Below are 13,972 nucleotides of genomic sequence, written 5' to 3' on the forward strand. Positions count from 1 at the left end.
TGTTTTGTTTAAGCTAAGAGACAACTGACCATGTTTATAAACTAAGGGGAAGAAGAGAAGGACTCTTTCAAGAATAAGGAAATTGTTTTCACCAAGGTTCCAAAGAAACAGCAAGAGGATGCTCACTCATTCATGTATTCATTTTGGAACAACATATTAGTGAGTGCTGTATTAGCATCACAAAGATAGAGGGGCTTCAAAGATAAATCAGGCATAGATAAGTTCCCATTAAAAAGCTTTCTTTATCAAAAAAGAAACACCTGAATAGCATTTTGCAGAAATGTATAAGGAAAACTAGGGTAGAACATAAGTAAACATATGAAAGAAATATCTACCCCAGCTAATTGTGGCCTGGGGATGTTGCTTGGAATAGGCTGTCCATGACCTGAATCTTCAAGGGCAAAAGGGATTATTTCGTAAAAGAAGGAAGGATGTGGTTAATAAGAAAATGGCAAGACCGGTGGAGTAGTTTTTCAAAAGCAGAGAGGCAAAAAATAGCATGGAATTATACTCTTGAAGAGATATGCTCATTCTTTCATTCACTTTAATAGAATTATCTTCTTATACACTAACTAGGATGTATACAGATTGGCTGAACTAATGATTGTGTGTATGGGTGAACTTAATAGCTATATATACTGTAATTCTATAATAATTCTATTTGTTGAAGAGCAAAATTTAGCACAAACGAGATCCACATTGGATTGGGGTCCAGGGATTTAGTTACTGGGACATCACAAATGTATTCATTTCCTGTGGGTGCTGTAACACAAAACCTGGTGGCTTTAAAAGTGCAAATTTATTATTTTATAGTTGTGGAAGCCAGAAGTCTGAAATAGGCTTACAGGACTAAAATCAGGGGTCATCAGGTTTGCATTCCTTTCTGGAGGCTCTAGGAAGAAAGCATTTCTTTATCGTTTCCAGTATCTAGAGATTGCCCAAATTTCTTGGCTCATGACCCCCTTCCATCTTCAGAGTCAGCAGTGGCCTGTCAAGTCTTTCACATTTTGCATTACTCTGATAGTAGCTCTTCTGACTCCTTCCAAATTGAAAGACCTTTCTGATTACATTGTGCCCACCTGGATTATTCAGGAAATCCTCCCTATTTTAAGGTCAATTTAATAGCAACTTAAATTCCATCTTTACCTTAATCCTGATGGCCATATAACAAAACATATTTAAAGTTTCAAAAAATAAAATTAAGATAATATAAAAATAAAATTTTAAAACAGTTCCAGAAATTAAGAACATCTTTGGAAAGCAGCTATTCTCACCACTATGCCACCTATGACCCTGGGATGTGGACATCTCTGTGAGGCCATAACTCTGCCCACCACAATGTGCACTCTGACCTCCAAAGATCTACAAGCAATTCACATGCAAAATACATTCAACTTATCTTACTATACCTGCCCCTACCCCTGCAAAGCTTCATTAAATTACAGAGTCAAATTAAAGTTTTAAATTTCATATACTTCTTATCAACTCTATCACATTTGACTCTTGAAAACAATTTTGAACTGCACACATCCACTTATAATAAGATTTTTTTGATAAATATAGAACAGTACTTTAAAAGTATTTTCTCTTCCTTACGATTCTCAGAAGAACATTTGCTTTTCTCTAGCTTACTTTATTGTAAGAATACAATATGTATTACATATAACACAAAAAATGCATTGATCGTTTACATCATCAGTAAGGATTCCGGCCAAGGGTAGTCTCTTAGCATCTAAGTTTTTGTACAGTCAGAAGTTTTGTGTGAAGTTTCAACTGTGTGTGTGTGTGTGTGTGTGTGTGTGTAGGGGAGTTGGTGCCCCTAACCCTTATGTTGTTCTAGGGTCAATTGTATATGAAGTAAATGTTAAAAAAAATAGAGGAAGTGTGGGACTATTTGCAATTAAGTGACAACAATTTTGATCAATTTCAAAGACACATTTAGTTCAGACTGTAAAACTGGTATTAAGAACAAGTCCAGGGATACCTGGGTGGCTCGGTGGTTGAGTGTCTGCCTTTGGCTCAGGGCATGATCTCGGGGTCCTGGGATTGCCTCCCGGATGGAGCTCCCCACAGGGAGCCTGCTTCTCCCTCTGCCTATGCCTCTTTCTCTCCATGTTTCTCATGAATGAATAAATAAAATCTTTAAAAAAAGAGCTAGTCCATAAGCAGATATAGAGATAGACTGGAAATAAGGAGAGAGGAGTACAGTATATTAGTATCTCATAAGGACATGTTTCTTTTAATATGGCTGTTTTTTAAAATTAAGATTTGTTTGTTTGTTTGTTTGAAAAGGAAGGGAGAGCATGAGAAGGAGGGACAGAAGAAGGAGAGACAAACCCAAGCAGACTCCATGCTGAGCACAGAGCCTGACTTGGGGCTCGACCTCACAACCCTGAGATCACGACCTGAGTCAGATGCTTAAGTGACTCTGCCACCCAGAAGCCCCAAATATGGCCATTTCTTATGATGGGATTACTTTGGAAATCAGTGGCTACAATAAATTGCTAGATTAATTTTGGAAATAAGTGTCCATTTTCCATCATGAATGGCATCACAGCAATGGTGTGCACCTTTATAGAAATGTAATGGAATAACTCTAGGTTATGGGCTGCACACACAGAACTCCACCATAGCAACTACAATTTGCATCAGTCTCAATGTATCACCCTACTCAAGAAGTGACCTGTTTGGATATTTCCTATCAAGCTTTTCTCAAAGTTTCTTTTTTGTGTTGACTTTTGTTACACATGTGAGCCTGAGGCACTGTGTCATATACTTTGCTGCCATTTCCGTTATGGTCATATTTGAAAGTTATTATTTGTGAGCAGATATTTTGAGATAATAACCAAAAAAGTCCATGTTATTTTGAATAATCTGGTTGACCTTAGAGATTGTTTACCTGACAAGGGTTTCAGATATTGACTAGGTGAATAGATAGTCCATTAAAAAAAATCCTCAATTGTATATTCTTTCCTGTCTTGTTGAAGACTCATTGACCATATAATTGTTAGTACATTTCTGGCTTTTTTACTTTGTTCCAGTAATGTACATGTCTGTTTTTGTGCAGAAAAAGTAAGAAAGAATATCCAATGGAAAAAAAAGACAGTGTCTTCAACAGATAATGTTGGGAAAACTGGACAGCCACATGTGGAAGAATGAAACTGCACCACTTTCTTACACTATACACAAAAATAAATTCAAAATGGATGAAAGACCTAAAAGTGAGACAGGACATCGTCAAAGTCCTAGAGGAGAACACAGGTAGCAATTTCTCTGACATTAGCTATAGCAACTTCATACTAGACATGTTTCTGGAGGCAAGGGAAACAAAAGCAACAATGAATAATTGGGACTTCCTCAAGGTAAAAGGATTCTGCACAGTGAAGGAATCAACAAAATTAAAGACAACCAGTGTAATAGGAGAAGATATTTGCAAATGGCATATCTAATAAAAGGTTGGTATCCAATATCTATAAAGAATTTATCAAACTCAACACAAAAAAAAAAAAAACCACCACCAACAACAACAAATAATTCTGTTAAGAAATGGGCAGAAGACATGAATAGATATTTTTCCAGAGAAGACATCTGGATGACTAACAGACACGTAAAAAAGATGCTCACCATCACTCATTATCAGGGAAATACAAGCCAAAACCACAATGAGATATTACCTGACACTTGTCAGAATGGCTAAAATTAACAACTTAGGAAACAACAGGTGTTGGCAAGGATACAGAGAAAGGGTGCAGCCACTCTGGAAAATGATACGGAGGCTCCTCAAAAAGATAAAAATAGAACTACCTTACAATTCAGCAATTGCACTACTAGGTACAAAAATACTGATTTGAGGGGATACATGAACCCCAATGTCTATAGAAACATTATCAACAGTAGCCAAATTATGGAAAAAGTTCAAATATCAATTGACTAAACAATGGATAAAGAAGCTGTGGTATATATGTACAATGGGACATTACTCAGCCATAAGAAAGAACAAAATCTTGCCATTTCCAATGATGTGGATGGAGCTAGAGTGTAGTCTGCTAAGAAAAATAAGCCAATCAGAGAAAGACAAACACTATATGTTTTCACTCATGTGTGGAATTTAAGAAACAAAACAGATGAACATAGGGGGAAATAAAAGAAAAAAACAAATCATAAACCAGACTTAACTATAGAAAACAAATTGAGGGCTGTTGGAGGGGAAGTGGGCAGAGAGGATGGACTAAATGATGGACGTTTAAGGAGGGGACTTGCTGTGATGAGCACTCGTGTTATATGTAAGTGATAAATCACTAAATTCTACTCCCGAGACATATTATACTATATATACACTAACTAGAATTTAAATAAAAAACTGAAACAAAAAATTAATAAATAAATTTAATAAGAAAAATAAAGTAAGGTTGATAGAGAATGCATTTGCTTTTTAATAACAGTTGTATACTTGATATGCCAAAACCTGTAAGGTAAAGACTATGTAAAACAAACAAACAAACAAACAAACAAAAAGCCCACACAAATAAACAAACAAAAACTTAAATGCTGAGAAGGATTTTTTTTTCTGTTGTTTACCATAGGACTCAGAAGACTGTTGTTGAGACTAAGACCTTAATTTTTTTTTTAATGATAGAAGGGATATTTTAACAGCCAGTTAATAAAAGTAGGTTTATTAAGTTTAGGATCAACATATAGATGTTTATCCATAGTAGGTGGATGATTTGGGGATATGGATTGTCTTTCATTATCCTAATTTAATGGGATACCAGCAAATAGATCCCCTCTGCCATTTCTGACAGCTAAATATAATGATTTCTCTAATCCAAATTTCAGAAGGGACACTATAATTTTTTAATAATTTTTATCATTTCATCAATTCTTATAGCAACCCAGTAACTTAGATATTACCTCACTTTGCATGTTCAGTTATTTGGTCAAAGTTAAAACAGCAGAAGTTTTGTTAATTTACAAGCTTATATTTTCCACTTGTTTCAACTTTTTAAAAACTGTAATTGTAGCTGTTTCATAGAGATATTGCTCTTTCTATGGCTCAGGTGAGCTGTGAGAACCGGGTAATGCTCTATCCAGCAAATGGGTTTAGCAGTCTCTCCCAGGGAAATCTGGCATTTGTATATTTTGCCACCAATATTTGTGTGCAAGTGATTGTGCATTCCATTCAGAAACGGATATAATCTTCTTTCATCCAGAAATGCATTGTCAGCTGTCTCTCCAACTTTGTCTTAGCCCTCTCTCAACATTTTATTGATCAATAAATGCAGCAACTTGAAATTTGCCTTCAGCCTTTTCGGGTCTTCATTTCCCATTCGGGTTTGGAGAGAAATGTCACAGAGATAAAGTGCCATTTTTATCATACACATCAAAGATACATACCATCAACACAATTTGTTGAGCTTTGACCTTGATCACTGGGCTAAGATAGTGTTTATCAGGTTTCTCCACTCTGAGGTTATTCTTTCCCTCCTCTTCTTTCTTTTTTTCAATTTTATATCTTGTATTAAATTCAATTTGCCATCTTATAGTATAATACCCAGTGCTCATCTCATCACATGCCCTCCTTAATGCCTTTCCCTCCTCTTTCTAAACTGTAGGCGCTCTTTGGAAGGAAGTCATTGTGTACAGCCCACACTTAAGGAGTGGGGATTATTTCAAATATTTGGGATTCTTCTACAAAGCAAATTTGTCTCTATACTTTATTAACTTCTTCGGTCATGTATTGATATCCATATGAACTCAGATATTTATTTTATACCTTGGATTGTGGTCCAATTCTACTTTATATTTTTGTCCAATTATTTCAGCTTTGGACACTGGGAGCTCTTTCATTAGGTTCCTCTGTCCTTTTGCCATATCTCTATCAATGTGTGCTTTCTTTTCTTCTTTTCTTTTCTATCTTTCCTTTCCTCCTTTTTTTTTTTTTTTTCCACTCCTGCTTCTTCAAGATACAGCTCCAGACTCAGGTTTATTTTATTGAAAAATATATTATTAAACAGTACTCATTCTATGATTCCATTTTTGGCAAATTAATAGAAATTATATGCATATGTAACTGGAATATTATACATCAAATATTAGTAATAGTTATGCTATCTCTGAGTAATGGAGGTATCAGTGATTTTCTTTTCTCTTTTTGCATATCTGCTTATTTAAAAATCAATAATTAGATGATTAAAAAGGGAATAAAAATAGGCTGAAGACAATAATCACTTTTTTGTAAGTGAATAAAGCGTGTGTCTCTCCTCATGGTCAGGACATGTAGCCAAATTTGAAGAGTTGCCGCTGCCCTCTACTGGTCAACACAGCAGACCCTCTTGGAGACAAGGGCCTGTGTGCTTTTAGAAGGCAAGCCTGCCACTTTCTGGGTAATGACAGCTCTGATATCTCAGGAGTTAAAAAAAAAAACATTTGAGCTTCTGCCTAGAGAATCTACAGCAGATTGAGCTCAGCTACATATTTGAGGGGGTCATAATGTGAACTTAAAAATCACCTTCCATAAATGTGAAGTTCACGCTGTGGACTGTGAGCAGAAATGGATATGTGTGAGAACAGGCCCAGAAAAATATCATACATGCTGACTTGCCAATATTGTACCTCCTGAGTCTGATCTAAAGAAAATATCTTCTTGGATGAGAATATTTGGTCCATGACCTCTCTGCTGAGAATATGATCATGTCTGCTACAAAGCTTACATAAATAATGCTAAGACTTTTCATTGGAAAAATACAAAGGAAGAAAAAAAAAGTCTACTTTATGTACTACTCAATTAAGTTTAAACTGTCTAGTGTGAATTCGTGATGAAGGTCAAAAGTTTAATAAGTGACTTAGCCAAAAGAGAAATTCATATCCTGGGCAAATAATTATTGAGCACATATTCTCCTATGCACTAGGTGCTGCTCTAAGGAGCTGCTTGAAATACAGCAGCTGAAAAGCTCCCTTCTCACATGCTTGCGGTGGTGAGTAGGGACAGACCACAGACAATAAACATGAGAAGTGCATGGTTCAATTGGTAGGAGGCAGAATGAAAACTGCAATAGAGAGAAGGTGTTAGGGAGGGTCAGGGCTGAGGATGGGGACAGGTTCCCATAGAAATAGAAGAATCAATGTAGGTCTATTTGAGAAGGTGAGATTTGAGTAAATATGAATGAATGGATGGATGGATGGGTGAGTGAATAAATGAAGAAAGAAAGAAAACACAAATATACCTTTTTAAATCTTTGTTGTCTTTTTTAGAAAATGCTGCTGTTAATTATAATTGTAATTATAATGCAGACTTTTATTTTTTTTCAAAATGCAGACCTTTTTTATGCAGCTTCTAAGGGGTCTAGCCTCTAAGAGTTCCAGCCTCTGCTTAGTTCTCCAGCCACACCTTTCACCATCACCCTCTGTTTATTCTGTGCCAGTTACATTGATTTCAGTTTTTAAAAAATAATTTTCTTTAATCCTCAAGCTCATTCCCACATCTGAATCTAAACCTCATCTATTTCCTTGGTCTGTATCTCGCCTCACCTCCATTAACCTCTGCCCCATACCCATCTTCCAATTTTCTATTTAAATGCTATTCCTTCAAATATGCCCTTCCTTGACCACCCCAGCCTCCCCACATGAAAACCTCCTGGTATTTCTCCTCCTAATTCTTATCACAATTACTGTGGAATAGAGATTGGTTGAACGTTTGCCTCCCTTCTCCCCCTGGCTGCCCTCCATTGCTGGGCTGTGCACTTCCTGATTGTTTTCATTGTTGATGTTCTTCCCAACACCTAATATAATTGGTCCATAGTAGTTGTTTAATAAATATCTGTTAAACAAATGAATGAAGTTCTTTACAGGTTATTATTATTATTATTATTATTATTATTATTATGTAGGTAACCCTGGCAATAATATACATGTACTGTTAGGAGGAAACTCTTGTAATGTATCCTTAAGAAATATAAAATTTTCCTGTGCCTTCCGTTTTATCAGCCAAATTTAAATCCTGAGGGCAAGAAGTCAGACATGATGGAGGCAGAAATACTTAAATCAAGAAGTTTGTCTATGTTCTCTTGGAAGGTTGTATTTAAATGAGTTCCATATCTTGCATCATTAACAGTGATCAGATTGTGAGAAAGCAAAAGGTAGATATTTTGATTATGGCAATAGTTAATTTGGCATCAGTCTCAAAGCAGAAGAAAGAAACAGAAAGAAATCAATGGAGAGAGTCCCAGGACAGCTCATCTTCTATGCTGCCAGAAGTGGCAACTTTCCTAAATTAGTTTGAAGAGTCAAACTAATGATAGGCTGTTGGATAGAAAATTCATTTAAAGAGACATATTTTTAGGGCAGTGGGTCTCAATGCTGACACGTTGGACTCACTAGGAGAATTTTTATAAATTACATATGACCCTAAACCAATTACATCAGAATCACTCAGGGTGAGACCTTGGCATTGATATCTTTTTAAAAATTCCCTAGAAATTTCTAATGTATAGCATAGTTTGAAGGCCATTGATTTAAGTAAAGACAACTTATTCTATTAATACATAAATGTCTTTATATGGATAATATACACATATATTAGCATATTAATTTAAATGAAAAAACAAAAATATAATAATTATTTCTAAATGAATATAAATGTACATTATATTAAATTAAAGTCAAATTCTTTCCATTTGCCTGGCAGGTAAAAAGAGATTTTTGATAAGGGTAGAGAGGTCATTAGTTGGAGGAAAGATTATGAAACACTCCACCTCAGTTGGATAATGAATGGCTGAGAAGGGTTGAAGAAAACTTCTAGGAAGTTGTAAACCAAAACCAGGATGGGGGCAAAACATGGATGGGATGGTTACCAAAAAAACTTGAAAGTAAAGTTGACATAGTATGCCTCAATATTCCCAAACTGCATCTAGGCAAGCCCTAAATTCTAGAGGGAGTAGATCTCTAACAGGCCCAGTGGCTAGAGGAAGAAATACAGTCCCTTCCTGAGAAAGGGTCTGAGAAAGCAGGAACTAAAACTTATATGAAAATCTGTTTGGGTGATGCCTGGGTGGCTCAGTGGTGAGCGTCTGCCTTCAGCTCAGGTCATGATCCCAGGGTCCTGGGATCTAGTCCCACATCAGGCTCCCCGGAGGGAGCCTGGTTTTCCCTCTGCCTATGTCTCTGCCCCTTCTCTGTGTCTCTCATGAATAAATAAATAAAATCTTCAGAAAAAGAAAAAGAAAAATCTGTGTGGAGAAGCAGTCACTAGGACCAAGATCATCAAGCTCAGACAAAGACCTTGAATTTCTAATGAACAGAAGGAACTCTGTGCCTTTTGTATGTAGGTAATATGAACAGAAATAAGTGTGCAAGATTGGGAAACCTGTTTTAGTAAATCTCTGCTTGACTTAATTCTATATTCTTGAAAGAGATATTCATCAATTTAGTTGACTTCATCAAGTGGTTGACTTTCACCTGAATATATTGCTTACCCCTAATCTCGATTCTGACCAAAAATTATTTCCAGAAGGACCTTTCTATTAAATAAGTCCAAAATATTTAAAATTTATTTCAGCCTTGAAGTATCCTGCATAATATCCATATTGATGATGAAAAGGGGGCAAAGAAAATTAAGAACATGTTTAGTATATAAGAAACAAAAATGGCAATGCATCTTTCATATTTAGGATATAAACTTGAATTTGAGATTGTATAACCACAGCACGTAACTAGTCGTTTAGATGAATAACAGTCAATTCTGTTGTACTTGGCACTCTTGGGAGCACTCACATACAGCTCTTAATCTTGAACAAATACTTTGGTGGATAACAATTGACTTCTTCCTTATGTTGGTTCAATGGAGTTAAATCCAAACTTGGTTCTATAGCTGCAATTGAGGATAAGGCATGACAAGCTCTCTCTGATATCTTCTGTTGCTAAATGCTGTGTGTAAAAGGAACATAAATTGGAAAGGAGAAATGAAAATGATAACATAACTTTACATACGTTAGACTTTCTAGTTTTCCCAAAAGTATCTGGCTGCAGAGGTTAGACCGCTACAAAGCCCGTCAAGAAAATGCTTCTTACTATGAGAAACAGCAGTGCTGTAGGATTTAAGTCACAAATGGTGTTTCTTCTCCTTATTTGAGACTAGACTTCTTTAAAACTGGGGAATCGATCAGCTATGGGAGAAGTATTCATTTTGATAGTGAAAGGTTGAAATGAATCAGAACTTGAATAAGAGGATAATGGAACATTGAATTCTAGAGAAAATAACTTTCAAGACTTTTATTTGTTGCAAATCTCTTTTTTTTTTTGGCAGATATGATGGAAAGTAGAAAACTCTATGTGTATGTGTGTGTGGGTGTGTATAAGAGGTAGAGAAATATCAGATGATGTAAATATTATAATTGGTGACATCCAACAATGCTTGAGAATTTATGAGAGTTCAGGAGACTTACTATGCCAGGCAGTCATTACTTCATGTCATGGATGTTGTGTTAGACAGAACCTGGCCATAGAATCTTACATCTCACCCTTCAAAAGTATGTCCTTAAAGGCGACCTTGCTGAAAGAATTGTAAGCCCCATCATTTGGGTATATTAGAATCAATGTTTAGGAAATCCATGAAGATTTCATTCCAGTGTTTCAAACTTGACCAAAAGGGTTAACAATTTTGCTTGATTGTTGGTTAGAAAAACAGACTGAAGCATTACACAAATTCAAGGTCATCATTAGAACTTAATCTTGCCTACTTCTGTGTAGGAGATTAGTTTCCCCTTTTTAGGTTCTGTGTTCAGGGTTCCTAAGACTTGATGACTCACTAGAAGGACTCAGAGGACTCAGAAATTGTTATACTCATGGTTATAGTTTATTATAAAGTATAAGGAGTAAAATTGGCGAAAGGAAAAGTCACAGGCTGAAGTTAAGAAGAAATCAGGTGCAAGCTTTTACTGAGTGAGTTTAAATCCCCAAATTTAATACATATTCCAAATTATGTTAGATAATTTACTTGAATTCTTTCTACCCCAGTTGTTTCATTAGTAAACTGTAGGTAATAACAGTACCCACCTCATGGGGTTTTTTATAAGAGTTCAGTAATCTAGCATATATAAATCATTGTACTAACAATGTAATAATCTAATACATGAAATCAAAATGCACTAGAGGAAAAAAATGCTGATATTGAAGAATATACAGTCTACATTGATCCCCTTTAAGTCCTAAACTCAGCAGATGTGTGAATTTTAACATAGCATTCAATACAATTCACTGTAGGTCTTAAATCTTAAAAGTCTTGTCTTCCAAACACTGTACCACCTGCTTCCACTTTGAGATAAATTATCTTAACACTAATGGTTCCTCAGTGGCTGACCACCATTGCCAAGCATCACGCTTTGTCAACTTCAGTAGGACTTAATTTCCTCTCTATCATACTTGGTCACATCACCCATGACTTCAGAGGATGACAATAATATTTACTTATCTTAACACCTTCTGTAATAATCAATCCAGCTATTTTATGCATTTAAATCATTGTTGGCATCCACTTCAAGTAAAAAAGTTATCATCAGGATTCCACTCAGAAGAAATTATCTTTTACAACCAATTTAACTTATTAAACTGGAATTACTGGAATTACTTTCCTGGAGAAGCATCTTAAGGTATTCTGCCTAGGGCAAAATGACCTTTGAAAATATGTTTTCAGGAGAAGTTTTGGTACATAAAGGGTCACTGAGGAAAAACTGCTGAGTCTGGAAGATGAGGATTTATGCCCACATCAGATGGGAATCAGGAAGGAGGAAGAAATAAGGAGAAAAAGGAAAAGACTAATTGGGAATAAACTGTGTAGTGTGGAGATGGTGGCTCCAGGAGATATCAAAGGAAATGTGGGCATGGATGCTAGAGGTCACTGCTATAAACTGAATGTTTATGCCACTGCCTACCTAAATTCATATGTTAAAACCCTAATCCCCAATGTGATGATATTTGGAGATGGGGTTTTGGGGAGGCAATGAGGTAATGAGAGGGGAGCCTTCATGATGGATGAGTGATCTCATAAGAAAAGGCAGCAGAGAGCTTGCTTCCTTAATCTCTCTCTTCCTGACACATGAGGCTATAGCAAGAAGGTGCCCATCTGTAACCTAGGAGGAGGGGCCCTCACCAAGAACCTAACCATGTTGGCACCCCAATCTTAGACATTCAGACTCCAGAACCATGATCAATAAATGTTGTTTAAGCCACCCAGTCTACAGAAATTTGTAATAGCAGCCCAAATCCACTAAGCAGATGCTCTCTGATTAAAGGATCCCATTTCCCTATTCTAGGGAAGAGGTCTCTTTTTGGATAAGGTACTCTAGTTGCAGGATCTAGTAAACAGTATACATATTAATTAAAAGTAATTACATGGGGAAAAAAAAGTAATTACATGGGCTGAGTTGGTCATTAGACCTGTTGGACCAATTCTGGTTCATAGAGCATGAATCTAGAGAATTATCTGGCTCATTTCTATAAGGATTGAGTAGTTGACTAAAAGTTGGCCCCTATTTATTACCATTGAAATATGATATTTTCTAAGTTCTTTGCTCATTCATTATTGTTTCCCCCAGGCCTCTGTTACGTGGTAAAGTACAGGTGTTACATCAGTGTCCATGCCTCATCTCATGACACCACTGATCAGCCTCCCTGAGGCATGGACTAGATAATAGCATAGTCTTTTTCTTACCTGCTGTGACAAAAGCTACATCAAGTCTAGTGTCCAGTCCAAAAATCCCAGAACCCAAGGTAAAGCTTGCTTCCCCAGTTACTGTAAGGGGGATTAGGTAACATAATGCAAAATTTCTGGGGATTTCAAACTATTGGGATAAAATTTGCCCAATAAAAATTAGGAGAAATGGAAGAGAAAACATATTATTTCCTCACATTTACTCACCATCTGTACCCCCCATCCAACTCAAGGAGTCATCCTGAGGAAACTATTTCTATTAGCCACTCCACAGACATCCCACATGATCCAGGAACCAGCTGTGTTTCTTGTGGCCAGCTTAGTAACGCACCACCTTGAATGTGATTTTTCCCCTCAACCTTGATGATCCAGTATTGCACCCCTTCCTAAAGTGTTACCACATAAATTTTCCTTCGGGTTCTATTTTTTGGGGGTGCTCTGACTCATCATCCTTCTACCACAAGCCAGACACAGATAGCTTGCCAAGTAGTTTGTTTGTTTCATTGATGTCAGCAATAGCAGATGTTCATGTCCAACTATGTTGATTCCTTCCTTTAATCTATCTTGGAAGCAGCTAAGAATTTCTACTCTTGAGCCTCTCAATTGGGGACACACATCATGATGCAGCTGTTGAACTAGTAGCTGCAAATCTACGGACCTGCCAAATGGTGCATTCCATTGTATGATAAGAATTCTTGGGATGTGTAGTCCATACACCAGCCAAAAGCATAGCTCAATATCTTCACAGTGGTGTGGAGTGGCATGAATGTAGGCATTTATTTTTTCTGATAATCATGTATTTTATTTTTCCTGATCAAATTTCAAATCATTTCAAGGGTCATAGAAACAGGAAGTGGTGTCTTTATATATCCATTGCCAGAGGTAGATGTTGGCTTTCCATGAAGACTTGGAGCTACACAAAGGGAACCTGAGGATTCTGATGAATTAACTCTGAATAACTGATAAGAGAAGGATTAATAAAATGTTGAAGACCTGGAGTGTTCCTGAAATATTCAAGTCCAATGGGAATCCCATGTGACCTCATTTGGAAAAAAAAAATATTCTCAAATGTAGTTAGTCAAGGACTTTGAAGTGAAATCATTCTGGATTTATCATGACCCCTAAAATCTAAAGACTTGTGTCCTTATAAGAAGAGGAAAGGTCACAGAAACATAGAGAAAGGCATGTAAAGAAGGAGGTAAAGATTGAAGATACACTGCCACAAGCCAAGGAATGTCAGGACCCACCAAAATTTGAAAGTGGCGAGAA

This window comes from Canis aureus, chromosome 30, assembly GCF_053574225.1.
Source record: "Canis aureus isolate CA01 chromosome 30, VMU_Caureus_v.1.0, whole genome shotgun sequence".
Taxonomy (NCBI): Eukaryota; Metazoa; Chordata; class Mammalia; order Carnivora; family Canidae; genus Canis; species Canis aureus.